This window comes from Chiloscyllium punctatum, chromosome 21 (assembly GCF_047496795.1).
Source record: "Chiloscyllium punctatum isolate Juve2018m chromosome 21, sChiPun1.3, whole genome shotgun sequence".
Lineage (NCBI taxonomy): Eukaryota > Metazoa > Chordata > Chondrichthyes > Orectolobiformes > Hemiscylliidae > Chiloscyllium > Chiloscyllium punctatum.
In genome coordinates, this window is record NC_092759.1 from 64,115,902 (window position 1) to 64,134,527 (window position 18,626).

Here is an 18,626-nt window from a genome sequence, read left to right on the forward strand (position 1 = left end):
CCTCTCTCTCTCGCCCCCGTGCCTCCCTCTCTCGCCCCCTCACTCACTCTCGCCTCCCTCCCTTTCTCTCTCACCCGCCCCCCTATCTCTTGCCCGCTCCCTCTTTCTCTCACCCCCTGCCTCTCTCTCACCCCCTGCCTCTCTCTCTCGCCCCCTCCATCTCTCTCGCAACCCTCCCTCTCTCCCTCACCCCCTTCTTGAAACCCCTCTCTCTCTCTCGCACCTCCTTCTCTCTCTCCCCCCTCACTCTTGCCCCCTCCCTCTCTCTCGCCACTCTCACTCTCTCTTACCCAACCCCCCTCCCTCTCTCTCTCGCCCCCTCCCTCTCACACTCTCTCACCCCCTGCCTCTCTATCTTGCCCTCTCTCTCTCTTTTTCCAGCTCCATATCTCTTTTGCCCGCTCCTTCTCTCTCTCTCGCACCCATCTCTCTATCTCTCTCGCCCCACCTCCCTCTCTCTCTGGCCCCCTTCCTCTCTCAATCATACACCGCCCTCTCTTAAACATACACCTCCCTCTCTCTCTCACCCCTCCCTCTCTCTCTCGCCCCTCCATCTCTCTCTCGCCCCTCCATCTCTCTCTCTCTCACTCCTTCCTCTCTCTCTCACCCCCCTTCCCCGTTCTCTCAACACCCCCCTCACTCTCTCGCCCCCATCCCTCTCTCTCACACCCCTTCCCTCTCTCTCTCATCCCACTCCCTCTCTCTCTCTCTTGCCCTACTCCCACTCTCTCTCGACCCCTCGCTCTCTCTCTTGCCCCCTCCCTCTGTCTGTCACGGGCCCCCATCTCTCGCCCCCTCGCTCTCTCTCTCGCCCACCTCCCTCTCTCTCTCTCGCCCCTCTTCCTCTCTCTGTCTCACCCCCTCCCTCTCCTCCGCTCTCTCTCCTCCCCTCTCTCTCTCCCCTTCCCTCTCTCTCTCTCTCTCCACCCTCACTCTCTCTCTCGCCCCCTCCCTCTCTCTCTCTCTGTTGCCGCTTCCCTCTTTCTCTCGCCCCCTCCTTCTCTCTTTCTTTTGCCTCCTCCCTCTTTCTCTCACCAGCTCCCTCTCTCTCTCGCCCCCTCCCTCTCTCTCTCTCTCTCGCCCCCTCCTTCTTTTCCTCAACACCCTTCCTCTCTCTCTCATCCCCCCATCTCTCTCTCACCCCCTCCCACTCTCTCTCACCCACCCGCCTCCCTCTCTCTCGAACCCCTCCCTCTCTCTCGGCCCCTCCGTCTCTCTCTTGCCCCTCGCTCTCTCTCTGTCTCCCCCTCCATCTCTCTCTCGCCTCCTTAACTCTCTCTCTCGCCGTTTCCTCTCTCTCTCGCCCCCTCCCTCTCTCTCTCACCCACCCGCCTCCCTCTCTCTCTCGTCCAGCTCCCTCTCTCTCTCACCTATCCCTCTCTCTCTCACCCCTCCCTCTCTCTCTCGCCCCCTCCTTCTCTCTCTTGTCCCCTCCTTCTCTCTCTCTCTCTCGCCCCCCACTTCTCTCGCACCCCTCTCTCTCGCCCCCTCCCTGTCTTTCTTGCCCTCCTCCCACTCTCTCTCACCCCGTCCTTCTCTCTCTTGCCCCCTCCCTCTCTCTCTCGTCCCCGACTTCTCTCGCCCCCTTCCTCGCTCTCTCTCTCGCTCCATCCCTCTCTCTGTCTCGACCCCTCCCTCTCTCTCCCTCTCTCCCCTCCCTCTCGCCCCATCCCTCTCTCCCTCCCCTTCCCTCTCTTTGTCTCTCTCCCTTCCGCTCTCTCCCGCCCCTGTCCCTCTCTCTCGCACCCCCTCGCTCTCGCCCCGACCCTCTTTCTCTCGCCCCCTCCCTCTCTCTCTCGCCCCCTCCCTCTCTCTCTCGCCCCCTCCCTCTCTCTCTCGCCCCGTCCCTCTCTCTCTCGCCCCCTCCATCTCTCTTGTCCCCTCCCTCTCTCTCTCTCGCCCCCTCCCTCTTTTTCTCAACACCCTCCCTCTCTCTCTCTCGGCCCCTCCCTCTCTCGCCCCCTCCAAGTCTCTCTCACCCACCCGCCTCCCTCTCTCTCTCGCCGTTTCCTCACTATCTCGCCCCCTCCCTCTCTCTCACACACACCCGCCTCCCTCTCTCTCGCCCCCTCCCGCTCTCTTGTCTCCTCCCTCACTCTCTGTCGCCCCTCTCCCACTCTCTGTCGCCCCTATCGCTCTCGCCCTGCTCCCTCTCTCTCTCGCCCCTGCCCTCTCTCTCTTGCCACTCCCTCTCTCTCTCGCCCACCTTGCTCTCTCTCTCTCGCCCCACCCTCCCTCACTCTCTCTCGCCCCCACTCTCTCTCGCCCCCCACTCTCTATATCTCGTCCCCTCCCACTCTCTATCGCCATCCTCCCTCTCTCTCTCCCCCTGCCTTTTGTCTCGCCCCCTCCCTCTCTCTTTCTTTCGCCCCATCCCTCTATCTCTCGCCCCACTCCCTCTCTCTCTCGCCCCCACCCTCTCTCTCTCAGACCCCACTCTCTCGCTGCGTTCCCTCTCTCTCTCGTCCCCCTCCCTCTCTCTCACCCAACCGCCTCCCTCTCTCTCGACCCCATCCCTCTCTCTCTCGCCATCTCCATCTCTCTCTTGCCCCCTCCCTCGCTCTCTCGCCTCCCTCACTCTCTCACCCGCACATCTCCTTCTCTCTCTCACCACTCCCTCTCTCTCGTCCCTCCATCTCTCTCTCACCACTTCCTCTCTCTCTCAACCCTCTCCCTCTCTCTCTCACTACCCTCCCTCTATCTCTCGCCCCCTCCCTCTCTATCTCACCCCTTTCCTCTCTCCCTCGCCCCCTCCCAACCTCTCTCTCACGACCGTCCCACTCTCTCTTGCCCTCCTCTCACTCTCTCTAGCCCCCTCCCTCTCTGTCTTGCCCCGTCTCTCTCTTTCTCTTGCCCCCTTCTCTCGCCCCCTCCCTGTCTCTCTCGCCCCCCTCCCTCTCTCTCTCTCGGACCCTCCCTCTCTCTCTCTCACTCCCACCCTCTTTCTCTCGCCCCCTCCCTCTCTCTCCGTCCCCACCTCCCTCTCTCTCTCTTACTCCCTCCCTCTCCCTATCGCCCCCTCACACTATCTCTCGCCCCCTCCCTCTCTCTCTCTCACACCCTCCCTCTATTTGTCAACACACTCCCTCTCTCTCTCGCCCCCTCCACCTCTCTCTCACCCGCTCCATCTCTCTCTCGCCTCCCTCCCTCTCTCTCTCGCTGTTTCCTCTCTCTCTCACCCCTTCCTTCTCTCACCCGCCCCCTCCCTCTCTCGCTCACCCCTCCCGCTCTATCTCTCGACTCCCTCCCTCTCTCTCTCACCCCGTCCCCCACTCTCTCGCCAGCTCCCTCATTCTCTCACCTCTCTCTCTCGCCCCCTTCCCTCTCTCTATCGCCCCCTTGCCTCTCTCTCTCTTGCCCCCTCGCTCCCTCTTTTTCTCGCCCCCCTCTCTCTATTGCCCCCTCGCTCTCTCTCTCGCCCCCCCCCTCTCTCTCCCGGCCCGTCTCTCTCCCTCGCATCCCCCACCCGTTCCTCTCTCTCTCACCTCCTCCCTCTCGCTCTCTCGCCCCCTCCCTCTCTTTCTCGCACCCTCCATCTCTCTACACCCCTACACTCATTCTCGCCCTCCTCTCTCTCTCACACACCCCACCCTTCCTCTCTCTCGGCCTCTCCCTCTCTCTCTCAACCCCTCCCTTCTCTCTCTCTCATCCTGTCTCTCTCCCTCTCGCCCCTCTCCCTCTCTCTCTCGCCCCCATCCATCTCTCTCTCGCCCCTCCCTCTCTCACTCTCGCCCACTCCTTCTTTCCCTCTCGCCCCCTCCCTCTCTCTCTCACGCCTCTTCCTCTCTCTCTAGCCCCCTCCCTCGTGCTCTCTCTAGACCCCTCCCTCTCTCTCTCTCGCCCCATCCCTCTAGCTCTCGCCCCTGTCCCACTCTTGCTCACGCCCCCTCCCATTCTCTCTGGCCCCACTCCCTCTCACACTCTTGCCCCCTCCTTCTCTCTCTCTCTCTCTCGCCCCCTCCCTCTCTCTCGCCCCTTCCCTCTCTCTCTCTTTCGCACCCTCCCTCTTTCTCTCACCCCCCTCCCTCTCTCTCTTGTCCCCCTCACTCTCTCTCGCGCCCCCGCCCCTCTCTCTCTCGTCCCGTCCCTCGCTTCCTCTTGCCCCCTCCCTGTTTTTGTCAACACCCTCCCTCTCTCTCTCGCACCCTCCCCCCTCTCTCGCCCGATCCATCTCTTTCTCCGCTACCTTCCACTCTCTCTCGCTGTTCTCTCTCTCTCTCTCTCACCCCGTCCCTATCTCACCCGCCCCCTCCCTCTCTCTCGCACCCCTCCCTCTCTATCTCTCTTGCCCTCCTCGCTCTCTCTCTCGCCCCCTCTCTCTCTCGCCCCTTCCCGAACTCTCTCGTCACACTCCCTCCCTCTTTCTCTCGCCCCCCTCTCTCTTGCCCCCTCGCTCTCTCTCTCGCCCCCTCCCTCTCTCTCGTCCCGTCTCTCTCCCTCGCACCCCCCACCCGTCCCACTCTCTCTCACACCCCTCCCTCCCTCTCTCTCGACCTCTCCCTCTCTCTCTCGCCCCCCTCCCTCTCTCTCGCCCCCTCCCTCTCTTTCTAGCCCCCTCTCTCTCTCAAACCCTCCCACTCTCTATCTCCCCTCCCCCTCTTTCTCTCGCACTCCTCCCTCTCTGTCTCACCTCCACTCACACTCTCTCCTCCCCTCTCTCTCTCCCCTTCCCTCTCTCTCTCTCCACCCTCACTCTCTCTCTCGCCCCCTCCCTCTCTCTCTGTTGCCGCTTCCCTCTTTCTCTCGCCCCCTCCTTCTCTCTTTCTTTTGCCTCCTCCCTCTTTCTCTCACCAGCTCCCTCTCTCTCTCGCCCCCTCCCTCTCTCTCTCTCTCTCGCCCCCTCCTTCTTTTCCTCAACACCCTTCCTCTCTCTCTCATCCCCCCATCTCTCTCTCACCCCCTCCCACTCTCTCTCACCCACCCGCCTCCCTCTCTCTTGCCCCTCCCTTTCTCTCTTGCCCCCTCCATCTCTCTCTCGCCCTCTCCTTCTCTCTCACACCCCCTTCAGCCTCGAACCCTCTCTCTCGCCACTCCCCTCCATTTCTCTCTCGCACCTGTCTCTCTCTCTCTCGCCCCCTTCCCTCTCTCTAGACCCCTCCCTCTCTCTTGCACCCTCCCTCTCTCTCTTGCCACCCTCCCTCTCACTCTCGCCCCCTCCCTCTTTCTCTCTCTCTCGCACCCCTCCCTCTCTCTCTCTCACGCCCCTCCCTCCCCTATCTCTCACCTCCACTCTCTCTCTCGCCCCCTCCTTCTCTCTCTCTCGCCCCCCGCCCTCCCTCTCTCTCTCACCCCTCCCTCTCTCACTTCACACCTCCTTCTGTCTCTCTCACCATCCCTCTCTCCCTCGCGCCCCTCCCTCTCTCTCTGGCATCCTCCCTCTCTCTCTCTCTAGCTCCCTCCCTCTCTCTCTGTCGCCCCTCTCTCTCTCTTTTGCCCCCTCCCTCTCTCTTTTGCCCCCTCCCTCTCTCTCTCGCCACCCTCCCTCTCTCTCTCGCCTCTCTCCCTCTCCCTCATTCGACCCCTCCCACTCTCTCTCGACCACCTCCTCTCTCTCTCACCCCTCCCTCTCTCTCTCAGCCTCTCCATCTCTCTCCCCCCCAGTCTCAACCCCCTCTCTCTCGCCACCCCACTCCATTTCTCTCTCACACCCGTCCCTCTCTCTCTCAGCCACCTCCCTCCTTCTCTCTCGCCCCCACCGTCTATCTCTTGCTCCCTCCCTCTCTCTCCCCAACCCTTTCTCTCTCGCACCCTCCCTCTCTCTCCCTCGCCCCCTCCCTCTCTCTTTCTTTCGCCCCCACCCTCTCTCTCAAACCCCCTCTATCTCTCCCTCACCTCTCTCTCTATCTCTCTCTCGCCCCCACCCTCTCTCTCTCAACCCTCGCCCCTCTCGTCCATCCCCCTCTCTCTCTTGCCCCTCCCTCTTTCTCTCTTGCCCCCTCCCTCTCTCTCCCGCCCCTCCCTCTCTCTCTGACTCCGTCCCACTCGCTCTCACCTCCTCCCTCTCTCACCACCGCCTCCCTCACTCTCTCGTCCCCTCCCTCTCATTCTTGCCCCCTCTCTCTCGGCCCTCTCTCTCTCGACCCCCTCCCCCCTCTCTCCCTCTCACCCGCTCCTTCCCTCTCTCTCTCTCACCCCGTCCTTCTCCTTCTCTCTCGCCTCATCCCTCTCTCTCTCTCTCAACCCCTCCCTCTCTCTCTCTCTCGCCCGCCACACCCCACTCTCTCCCACCCTCTCTGTCTCACCACACTCTCCCTCTCTCGCCCTCTCACACACCTTTCTCTACTTTGTGCCCTTCCTCTCTCTCACCATCCCTCTCTCTCTATCGCCCTTGCTCTCTCTCATCCTCTCTCTCTCACCTCCCTCTCTCGACCCTCTCTCTCTTCCCTCCTCGATCTCTCTCTAGCCATCCTGCTTTCTCTTGCCCCCATCTCCCAACCCCTCTCTCTCTCTCGCCCCCTCATTCTCTCTCTCTGTCCTGTCTTTTTCTCTCTCTATCTCTCGTCTCCCCATCTCCCTTGCCCCCTTTCTCTCTCTCGTCGCCCCTCTCTCTCTGTCTCTTTTTCTCTCATGCCCCCTCCCTCGCCCCTCTCTCAGTCTCACTCTCTCTCTCACCCCTCTCTCTCATTATCTCCCTCCTTGTGTGTCTCTCTCTCTCTCCCTCACGCTAACTCTCATCTCCCCCTTCTCACTCTCCACCTCCCTAGGTGTCTCTCTTCTCCCAGATCCCTCTTTCCCTCTGACTGAATGTCTATCCCTCCCTCTCTCTCTGACATACTCTGTCTCCCTGGTCCTTCCGTCTCCCTGTGACGCAGAGACTGGGGGTGATTGGGGGTGAGGCTGTGTGTGGCGGTTGGGGGTGAGATGTGGGAGGTGGGGTAAATGGGGTAGAGATGGAGTTGTGGGATGGAGACAGAGACAGTATGAGAGAGAGAGGGGGAGAGGGAAGAGTGGAGGCAGGTGGAGAAACCGGGGTTGAGGGTGTGTGTGTGAGAGAGAGAGGGGGATGAGGGAGCGGGTTGAAAAAGAGAGTGTGTGCTGAAAGAGAGATAGACAGAGAGAGAATTGAGGAGAAAGATTAGGGGAGAGGTAATGGGGTGGTCCGGCTGCAGTGGGGGGACAGAGGGAGTTAAACCCAACTCCTGAGCTCAGGGCGCGGTGCCCTCCCCTTCCCTGAGGACCAGGACTTGGAGCTGAGTCTGTCTCTCTCCAGCTCAGCTTCTCCAACACAAAGACACACAACAACATGGGTCACTCTGCTGCTCGGCACGCTTTAATCAACATTTTTATTGTTTACAAATGGAAGTGATGGATACAGTCAGTGGGATGGTGCCTTTTCTCACCGGCTCCTGAGTTGTGAGAAACATTGAAATGTTTCCCTGTAACCCCCCTGTGGGATAAGGATGGACAAACTAGCGCTACCCTCAGTCTGTTACCATAGCGACAGGCTGCTCCATCGCTGAAACACTGAACTGAAATGAGAAAATCCCGGATGGATTGATTAATGAGGGAATTTGATGGATGGATGGATTTGGGTGAAGGGATATTTCAGCACATTCTTCAGCTGCTGCCTCAACTTAGTCTGGGTCACGGCATAAATCGCGGTGTTTGTGCAGCAACTGAGGAGCTGCAGCATGAAGCCCAATTCCTGCGCAAAGTAATCGAGATACACAGACCTATACCCAATATCATACATCCGTCTGCATATCGAATACAGCATTAACATTGACCATAACAGGATGAAATTGTCCGAGAACACAAACAGTAAAATGATGGAATTTTTCTGGTTTCTCATTTCTGTGTCAGACTGAGCGTCCCCATTGGTGTGAGCGCGGAGTCTCCTGCGGGCTCTGCTGGTCACTAAAATGTGTCTGACGGTGAGAACATTGAGCAGCAGAATCAGGAGAAATGGGACACACGGGAATAGAATGTGGTGGAGGAACTCGATTGTGACCCAGACACTGGAGAATAGAACAGCGTCTGTTACATCACAAAACCAGGGGTCGTTCATCAGCCAATACCGAGCCGTGAGAATAAAATACTAGGGAATGTTCTTTAAACAGCTCAGCACAGTCACAGCACCCAGAACCACAGCCGCGGTTTTCTCACTGCAATATTTACTTTTCATCTTCTGACAACAAATGGCCACAAACCGATCAAACGTGAAAGTGACGGTGAAACAGACAGAGCAATTAGTGGCTGCATAAAGCAGGATGGCGTAGATATTACACACAGGGACGCAGTACGCCAGGAAAGAAAACTGGGACTGTGTCTCAGGATCAGGTCGAGGATATTGACCAGGAGATCTGCCGCTGCCATGGCCCTCAGGTAACATCTGACACATGGGGACAATCCACAATCTTGAGAAAGCAGGACGTAGATGGTCACTACGTAGCTGTGAGGAAGGAAAACAAACCCATTATCCATCAGCCTGGAGGCAAAAGGACCCGTTTGATTGGGTTCCAGTGAGATTTTCAAATGTGTCCCTGTATTCAGGGATTTATTAAAATAATTGGAGCTGGAATAACGAATGGGAAGGTCAGAATTACTGACAAAAATGTGACATGAACCACAAGAAACCCTCCCTCCCCAAACACACAGAGACACATCCATAAGGACAGATGGTTTCTAGAACATTTTCACACACTTGATCACTCGAGAGCAGACACAGGTCACTCCTTCCCAGTTCCTAATACGGAGGGTGGAAACGTTGCTGTCCTAAAGGATTCTCTCCCAGTTTCCTGAAGACAAACGGAGTTTGTGAATTCCTGAATTTTGGTCTAAATTGTGGTTGATCCTGTGTCGTGAAGAAATGTAAACGCAGGGAAAACGTATTCACCCCTTTAACTGCCTGAGGGGCCTTCGGAACAGTGTCTCCTTCTCCCTGGAACGGGATCTCTTCCTCGGGATCTTATCGTTTGTTCAATTCACTGACGTCTGACCGTTCACAAACAATGTCAGGGACAGAACATTCGGGGAATGTCAGTTATAGAATGTCGGGGACAGAACGTTCCGGGGAATGACAGTTATAGAATGCCGGGGACAGAACGTTCCGGGGAATGGCAGTTATAGAATGCCGGGGACAGAACGTTCTGGGGAATGTCAGTTATAGAATGTCAGGAACAGAACCTTCCGGGGAATGACAGTTATAGAATGCCGGGGACAGAACGTTCCGGGGAATGGCAGTTATAGAATGCCGGGGACAGAACGTTCTGGGGAATGTCAGTTATAGAATGTCAGGAACAGAACCTTCCGGGGAATGTCAGTTATAGAATGTCAGGGACAGAACGTTTCGGGGAATTACAGTTATAGAATGCCGGGGACAGAACGTTCCGGGAGAATGGCAGTTATAGAATGTTGGGGACAGAACGTTCCGGGGAATGTCACCTTGGAACACTATGTATGCCCGGCCAGTGTCCTGCTCAGTACAATGCAGCAATCTGTGAAGGTTCATTCATTGCACTGGTCAGTACCATCCAGCAATCTGGCCAGAGTGGAACACTGCGCAGATAAGATCAGGGCATTGATCTATAAACCCAGATCGTATATCTGTCCAGCACGGGGAGCTGTGGAGACCAAATCAGGGCATTGATCTATCAACCCGGATTAGATATCTGTCCAGCACTGGGAGCTGTGGAGACCACAGTAGGGTACTAATGTGTGAACCTGAAACAAATATCCATCCAGGATGCGGAGCTACACAAACCACATCAGTGCATTATCTATAAACCTCAACCGTACAGTCTGAGCAGCTCAGCGACCTGTGCAGTGATCACCCGTGAATTAATCGGTAAACCAGGAGCAGTTACCCTCCCAGCATGTCGCACTGTGTACCCCACCACAGTGCTTTGAGCAGTAACCAAGGAGCAGTTACTCTCCCAGCATGTAGGACTGTGTACCCCATCCCAGTGCATTGCTCAGTAACACTGTGTTAGATCACTGCCCAGCGCAGGGAAACTTATGCCCATGCTGGAAGTGACAGGATGTACAGCCCCCACCCATTTACAGCTCCATATCTCCATTGTGCCATGACCAGGGGTGCTGTGGGTGTGAACATTACTGCCAGAGAGAGATGGTGGGGGAATCAGTTTAAATATCACCACATGGGAGGGGTTTGGGAAATAGACAGGACGGGGGAGACTGACAGTATCATGGAAGGATGTGTTCCCAGGTTGCAGAATGCTGAAATGTCAGCTCTTCGATAGCATCCTGTAACATGAGCCTGTCTTCCCAGGAAAGATGGGAAAAAGCGATATTGGAACGAGGTCAGATGATGGAGAATTTTGGATGAGCATTTGTTCTACAGCTTTGTAAATGAACATCCTTCATGGCTGGAGGTACACACCATCACCCAGATGCCCCTGGATATTCCGTGATCCCTGACACTGATGTCATGTTTAAGAGCCCAACGGGCACACGAAGGAGCTTTCTCAGCTTGGAGCTGCCCTGCACAATTTACCTCGAGCATGGCAGATAAGGGACAATTACACCACGGTTTGTCACCAGGGGTACGGAGGTCCTGGTGGATGGGCTAGTACAGACGGGGACCATTCTTTCCCAGAGGGGGCCACACCACCAGACCCACCGAGCATAGTCTGAGCTCCCCACCCAGCTCAGTGCAGTATCTGTGGTTTGAAGAAATGTCCAGCAATACAGGACAAGCATCAATGACCTTCCCCACTCTGTCAGGATAAAGGTCACCGTATTCTCTCTGCTCCCTCACACTCACTGTATATCTGTTATAGCACCGACCCCGAACAAGACTCATGGTCCACCAATCTCACTGCTGCATACTGCACCTTCTCTCTTTGTCTCTCTCTCTCTCTCTCTCCCACTCTCTCTACCCCTCCCACTCCACTTCACCCCCCCCCCCCACACTAATAAAACTGCATGGATACAACACTGTGGACTAACTCCCTCCGGACACCTCACCATGACTCCCTCCCCACCTACACGAACACAAAAAGCAGGACAACCCACTCCCACCCACTCCCTCCCTCCCCTTTTCCAATTCCAGGGGAAATAGCCTGGAATAGGACAGGAAGGGGCTATCCGGGTGATGGAGTGCCCGATATCCGTTCCCTCAATCCCTCCCCCCGTCATGTAGGGAGGACCCTGGTACAAGCCGGAGAGGAGCGGGACACCTCGTGTGGAGATTCTGAAACATCCACGTCCCACCGACCGAGTAAGGAGCAATGTTCAGTGAAGGGCAATTCTCACTTTAAACCCACTTGCAGCTCCGTTTCCCCCGGCACAACTTCGAAGCCATGGCCCTGATGCCATCTCCCTTTTGTGTCGAGCTGGTAGAAATGCAATCCCCACTGTCTCTGTGGGCAGGAGGGTGGGCTCACTACACATCGTCACAACCACCTCCCAGGAAGGGGGCACGGAGACTCCCTCTTTCTGTAAAAAGCTCAGATACTGAAACTAATCTGTGATAGTAACTGCTCGCCTCACTTGTCCTGACATCTTCAACAATCTGTGCTCATATACAAGCAGCGTTCTCTGCTCCTTCACCCCCTTTATAATGGCACAGCCTGTTTTAAACTGTCTTTCCTTGTCTTTCCTACCAAAGTGCATCACCTCACACTGCTCTGCACTGATCCCCATCTGCCATAAACCTGAACACTACACCAACGTGCGATTGTCCTGTTAGAGTTCCACACTCTCCTCCATAGACTTCAGAGTTCTTCCAGGTTCGGTGCCATCAACAAACATTGAGATTGTTATAGTGTCACATTCCCCATGAAACAACTGAAATCCTGCTCCAAATACACGGGTGCGAGATAGTGAAATACTGATATATTCCTTTGGACAAAGTCGAATAATGACATGCTGTCAATGGAGCAACAAATGTCCTGACACACACCAGACGGAGCTAATGAAATATTGACAAAACACAGAGCAAGAGATATCCGGATAGGTCCCATTTATCTATATTCATCAGGATATAATGTGATGAAGTTGAAAGTGTGTACTGTACCTTTAAGAGAGAGGGAATGCTGTTCTGAACTGAGAGCTTACAAGCACCTGTGGTATGAGAGGATGGCAGACCCAGAAACAGTATATTGCTATAGAGCTGGAGTCGGGTAATAAGCAGTTAAGAGAAATAGAGTCCCAGAGTTGTGAATAGTTGATGTAAAATGTTCACTTTCAGAGTGAAAAAAAAATTTGATGTTTTTATTTAAACAGTGGAATTTGGGTGTTCTCTGTCCCTCATACTTTAACAGTTTATGAGGCGAATTGAGCATTTCTTTATGTTCAGTTTAAGTTACCAGATGAGCTTCCCGCCGTGTCCTCACAATCCCCGTATGAGTATCTGTGTGTCTTTGTGTGAGGCAGGTCTGGCAGTCTCTGTGGTGCTTAAAGTGATGCAATGCCACCCTCTGCTGGCCTCGCCACGCCACTGCACAGGCATTGACAGAGGGTGAAAACCAACAGGAATTCATTCAGAGAGGGGGAGGGAGAGGGCAGCTGCTCACAGCACCATCCAAACTGATGTCTTATCCATGGACTGATCTAAATGTCCTTTAAACGTTGTAACTGCAAACACTTTCACCACTTCGTCTGGAAGTTCATTCCACATACAAGCCAGATTTTGTCTAAAATAATTACCTTTCATGACTTTCGTAAATCTTTTTTCCTCTCACCTTAAAATATCCCTCAGTTTTGAATCCCCAACTCTAGGGAAAAGACATCAGCCCTTCAGCTTCTCTGTAACCCTCATTATTTTATAAACCACTGTAAAGTTGCCCCTTAATCTCATATTCTTCAGTGAAAAAAGTCCCAGCCTATCCAGCCTCTCCTTATATCTCACTCCCCTCTTTCCCAGCAACATCCAGGTTAATCTCTTCTGAACCCTCTCCAGTTTAATAATATGAACGTCAGTAACATCAAAGTGAATAGTCAAGGTATTTTCTAATGGTACGGGGAGACCAAAACAAGAGAACATAGGCTTAAGGTGAGAGGCGAAACATTGAAAAGTGACCTAACGGGCAGCGTTTTCACCCAGAGGGTGGTGTGCCTATGGAATAAGTGGGCAGGGTGACCAGACTGGACACAGTATTCCAGAAGGGGCCTCACCAATGTCCTGTACAACCACAACATGACATCCCCATTCTGATAATCAAAGGTCTGACCAATGAAGACAAGTGTGTTAAACACCTTCTTAACCACACTATCTTTATGAGGTGCAAATTTTAAAGAATTAAACCTGATGGCTTAGGTTTCTGTACTACAGCGCTGCCAACGGCTCTATTTTTAATTGTATAGGTCCTGCTGTTGTTTGATTTACCAAACCCAATACCGAGCATTAATCCGAACTAAACTCCATCAGCCAGCCCTCAGCCCAGTGTGTAATATTACTGTCAGCTCACCCTCCCCCTTAAATTTTAAAATGCCCATCCCTCTCCACGATGCCTACGCACTCTGGCCTTGATTTTCACAAAGACCCTGCGCTTGGGTTGCCTTGTATTGTTGGGGGGAGGAGGCACAGATTGCAGACACAGTCAGTGGGGAGGAGAGGCTGGACAGTAATCAGCGGCCTGGTGTCATTTCATGGTTTTAGGAAAAGGGGAGTCGCACGTGAGAGTTGGGTAAGAGTGATCGGTGTTTTGGGGTCAGAAATTAAGCTCTTCCTTCGTCTCTGGTGTTCAGTAATAAATATCTATTTGAGACCCTTCATTAGGCAGAGTGTGTCTGCAGGATGTCTTTCCTTAATATTGCAGACTACAGATAATAACAAGTAAAGATGTTTATAGTTAGATTCGATGGCAAAGCACGTACACTCAATATCCTACACCTGAGACAAATATCTTGCATTTGTTTAATAATACGAAGTGTTGTTTGTAATTCAGCAATGGTAACCTGAGTATAATAAATCCACACCGAGCTGAAAGTCGGCATTAAAATATGACTCAAAATCTGGGTATTGTAGTGTGGTGGGTAGTGTCCCTGTCTGGATTTGATTCCAATTCCTGAACATGTGTGGTAGTGTTCCAAGCTCTAGACTAGAAGGCCAGGATTTAAGTCCTGCCTGTTGCAGAGGTATGTCCCAGCATGTCAGGACAGTCTGATGGACAAACACACAGGAGAATATTGTTGCAGATTTATGGGTATTGCTGAGTTATGCTTGTATCCCTACCCCCGGGCACAAAGGTCCAGGCGAAAAGCCCACAGAAGTGTCTCAGGATACATCTGAACAAACTGATTAAAATTGAATAAATTCAGAATGGTCATGGATAGGGTGAGTAGTCAGGGTTTTTCCCCAGGTTACGGGCGTCCACAACTAAAGGGTATTGGTTGAAATTGAGAGGAAAAAGGTTTTGATGAGGCCGAAGGGCATCATTTCACACAGAGGGTGGTGTGTGTATGGAATGAGCTGCCAGAGGAAGTGGTGGAGGCTGGTACAACTACAGAATCTGGGTACTGAGAGACCTGCCGAGTTTTTTCAGCAATTTCTGTATTTCTTTAAAAAATGCATTCAGTTTAACACAGGTATTCTGAATAAATTAAACATTTTCATTTTTAATGACGCAGGGACATAGAAACATATCTTCAAATTAACCGAGACCATTTTCTGCGAAGGGTATGGCTCTGTGTATGACTGCAGCAATGATGCACCGACATGGAACAGGGAATGTGATGGAGACATAGTTTGAAAAATGTACTATGAGACCTCACATGGTCCAGTTTGGGAGAGGATGACATTACTGTGTGATTCAACTCAGAGAGGGAGAAAATCTAATCTGCCTGAGAAGGAATGGCCTATTGCACTCTCTCTCCTTCATTGTTCCTCATCATAGCAATGTGTGCGAGCTAAAAAAAACACCTCTACAGTCATCGTTACCTTTCTTATTTTTATGGAATCCCTGCAGTGTTGAAACAGGTCCTTCGACCCAATAAGTCCATATCAACCTTCCCAACCCATTTCCCTCTATCTACCCGTGACTAATGCACATAACCTAGAACTCCCTGAACACTTCAGACAATTTAGCATGACCAGTCCACCGAACCTACACAGTTTGTGGTAGGAAACTGGATCACCCATTAGAAGCTCACACAGTCAAGGGGCGAATGTGCAAATTCCACACAGACAGTCACCCAAGGCCGGAATCGACCCCAAGTCCCTGGTGCTGTGAGGGAGCAGTGCTGACCACCGTGCTACACTTTGGATGATCCCTAACCAGAATTCACTGGAATCTACTCACTGCCTAAAGCAAAGGGAATTCAGCCAGATCCAAACTCTCCCAAGATGAAATACCATTGCCAGCAGCTGTGTGAGTACAATATCTTCAGAAGCAGAATAACGTTTTGGACAATCTCACAAAGTTTCCTTTGTCATGAGTTCCAAAAATATTTGGACCAAGTTCTTTCAAACTAAAATTGGAGAGATTTTTAGTGTGTCTGTGTGTGTCAGCATTTTTTAAAAGGGAAATATTAATTATATAATTGCAATACCCAAACAGTTTGCCATTCATCTTTCCATCATAGTTTGAGTAACATTGCTCTGGATCATAAACATGTTGTTTTAGCAGATTAAAGAAACTAGCCTGACTTGTTCCTAAAACTGACCCTGACTGTTAGAAACGAAAATCGCTTCTTAATAATCGCTCTAGACAAATTCAGGAAAACAAAGTTTTATTAGCAAGTCTGCAGAGTTGGGCACCCTTCTGAGTAAAAGGCGCCCCGAGGCTTACAAAGTTTCTCATTATATACAGCACCAGTCCCTCCCCTTCCTGGCTCTAACGAGCCATGAGGTTCACATTCTTAAACCGTCATTATTCTCCAATTTGCACCCTTATCACAAAGTCTGCAACAAATGTTTCCAGAGTCTCCAAAGTTGTTTTTCTCACCCGGTAGTCTTATCAGTCAAAGACTTATTCTTCTCTGTCTGTGCTAGCGGTCTTATCAATCTGTAGCAGATGTCTCCGTATCAATCTGTAGCAGATGTCTCTCGAGTCGTTTCCCTATCCTGCAGTCTTATCAGTCAAGGACTCATCCTTCCCTGCCTGTGTTAATGGTTTCATCAACCAAGGGCCTGTTTGTTTTTACTCTGCTCACAAATTGTCAGCATTATGACCAATTTAAACTATTCTACTTTTGAGTACACAAAATGTTTTTAAAAAAAAGCAAAATTTTTTTCTTTTATTATAGATCAGTCTGTGGTCTAGGCACATCTTAAAGTTTGAACCGAAATTACCTCTCACAATTCCACCCTTTTCTCTTTTTAAGATGTGCCTGACCAAGATAAGCCCCCCCCCCCCCCCCCCCCCCTCAAAAGGCCCGGGAAATCCTTGGTCTTTCGCAGCAACATCACCTTAAGTTCCCGCGTCCCATGTTGTGGAACCACCACTGCCTGGAGTCGGGAAATATTTTTCTGAATTAAAAACTGAATACAGGGGGTTAGGCAGGGTAATACGAGAAGAAGAATCACACCCCCCCAACCACCAGCAACGCCGTGCGCCACCAACTACCACCTAGGAGACCATCCCACCATCCGATGCCACTAAGAGGACGCCAAGATTGTACTGGCACATGGGCCAATTTCCAAATTTCATCGGAAATTTCCAAAACCGCTTTACCATTATCGTCAATTACTAGACAGCAGTTGGTCAGGTTAAACTTCCCGCACACGCCCCCCCTCCGAGGCCAACAGATAATCCAAGGCAAGTCAGTTTTGATATATAGCAGCCCTCATCTGACCCTGCTGCTTAGCCAGCAACTCCAGGGCCAGGGCGGTCCGGTTAGTAATAACCTCTACGACTGCTTGGAGCCTGATAATTCGATTTAACATATAGATAGGAGTACGGTATCCCCATGATCCGTCCTGTGCCCATGTAGCTGGCCCGTAGTATTCAATAACCCGGGCCAGTGCCACTCATCCCCCCAATCACCGACTTGGATATCCCTTGGCGACCTACGGAGGGAGTCAAAGAGTTTAATTTCCAAATCGTCGCCTTCCTTCCGGGGTAATAGGAAGAACGCAGGTCGTATTAGACCCAGGAAGCATACCCCAGCCCATCCCATGGGCAGTTTGGAGTATGCCTGATTACCGCATATCCAAAATAGGCCATCTGGAGCAGGCTCTTCCTGCCTCACAACGTCATCCCACAGCTCCTTCACCCCGGGGACGCCCTCATAAGGATCAGGACCACTGCAATTCCAGTAATCAGCCCCCAGCTCGTCAGCGGAGTAATCAGTACGTAATGGAACGCAATTTCCATGATCTCGGTTTGCAATGTACCAAGTAATATCCTCAGGCCACCATACTTGCGTGGTCGCGTCCAATACATTCTGACAGGGACTAATCCCTACCTCCACGGTCACCTTGCCTTCAATACAGAACTGGCCCTCAGGGCTGTTTGTCAGTCTCCACCCCTGGCTTTTCCTTTCGTTGACATGAGTCCAAGTGGTTTGCAGCAATTCCCCTATGTCTAAGCTTTGACAAGTCCACGGCCATTGTTCCGACATATGCGGCCCCCCACAAACCCAGCAATTGCTAACATTTAAAACAGTGGCTATTCTAGAGGTGAGATCAATAAACAGGTTTTGTGTTACATCAGGGAGTTCAATCTTTCCTTCTACCTCTTCGTATACAGATGGCACTTTAGAGGCCACGACCGTTCCCTGACGGTCTTGCTCTTTCCCCAACCCCCGATCAGTGATCTGTATCTTGGTCTCCTTGACTCTGTCAACCTGCTCCCTGAGCAACATGGAAGATGGGTCCCACCTCCCAGTTTTGCTAATACACACCCAGCGGTCATTTATAGGGCATCCACGGATTTTGCCACCGTATCCTTTATTATATACCTGATAATAGGGTCTTCCACCCTCCCAACATTCATGGCGTGCACTCACATCGTAACACCAATCGTCCACATAGGAATGGGACACAAATGATCCCGAGTAGATTCGAATCCCAAGTCTTACTATAGTTCGACATTTGTCACATCTCCCCTCACCCTCCCCCACATACAGGAGTAAACTGATCAATATCCCCACCAATACAGTCCAAGTCGAGTTCATTATCGCTGTCTTTTCAGTTTTACCACCAACGGTTTGTCCCCTTGCTCGCATGTCCAAGTGCTTTCTTCTTCAGGCGGAACAGGCCCCTTTATCCTTGATGCGTGGACCCACCCTTTTTCTTTCGTCCGAACAGCTGCTTCAGTTGTTAACAGAAGCAGGAACGGTCCTTCCCACCGCGGCTGGAGCTTTTCGGCCTTCCAGGTCTTAACAAGTACCCAATCTCCGGGCTCCACCTTATGCAGAAGGAAGTCGAGCGGCGGAGTCTGAGCCAGGAGACCTTTCCTCCGGAGTTCTGCAAAAGAACGGGATAAGGCCAGTAAATAGTTTCTGACAAATACATCTCCCCCTTGTAAAGTGGGACATCCATCAACCTTACTCCAATATGGTAATCCGAACAGCATCTCATAGGGGGAGACCCCGATATCCCGGCGAGGTGCTGTACGTATCCTCAATAGGGCAATGGGCAGGCACTTCGGCCATTGTAACTTAGTTTCTAACACCAGCTTAGTCAATTGGGTTTTGAGTGTGCCATTCATTCTCTCAACCTGACCCGAACTCTGAGGATGCCAGGGTGCATGGAATTTCCATTGGATACCCAGGCA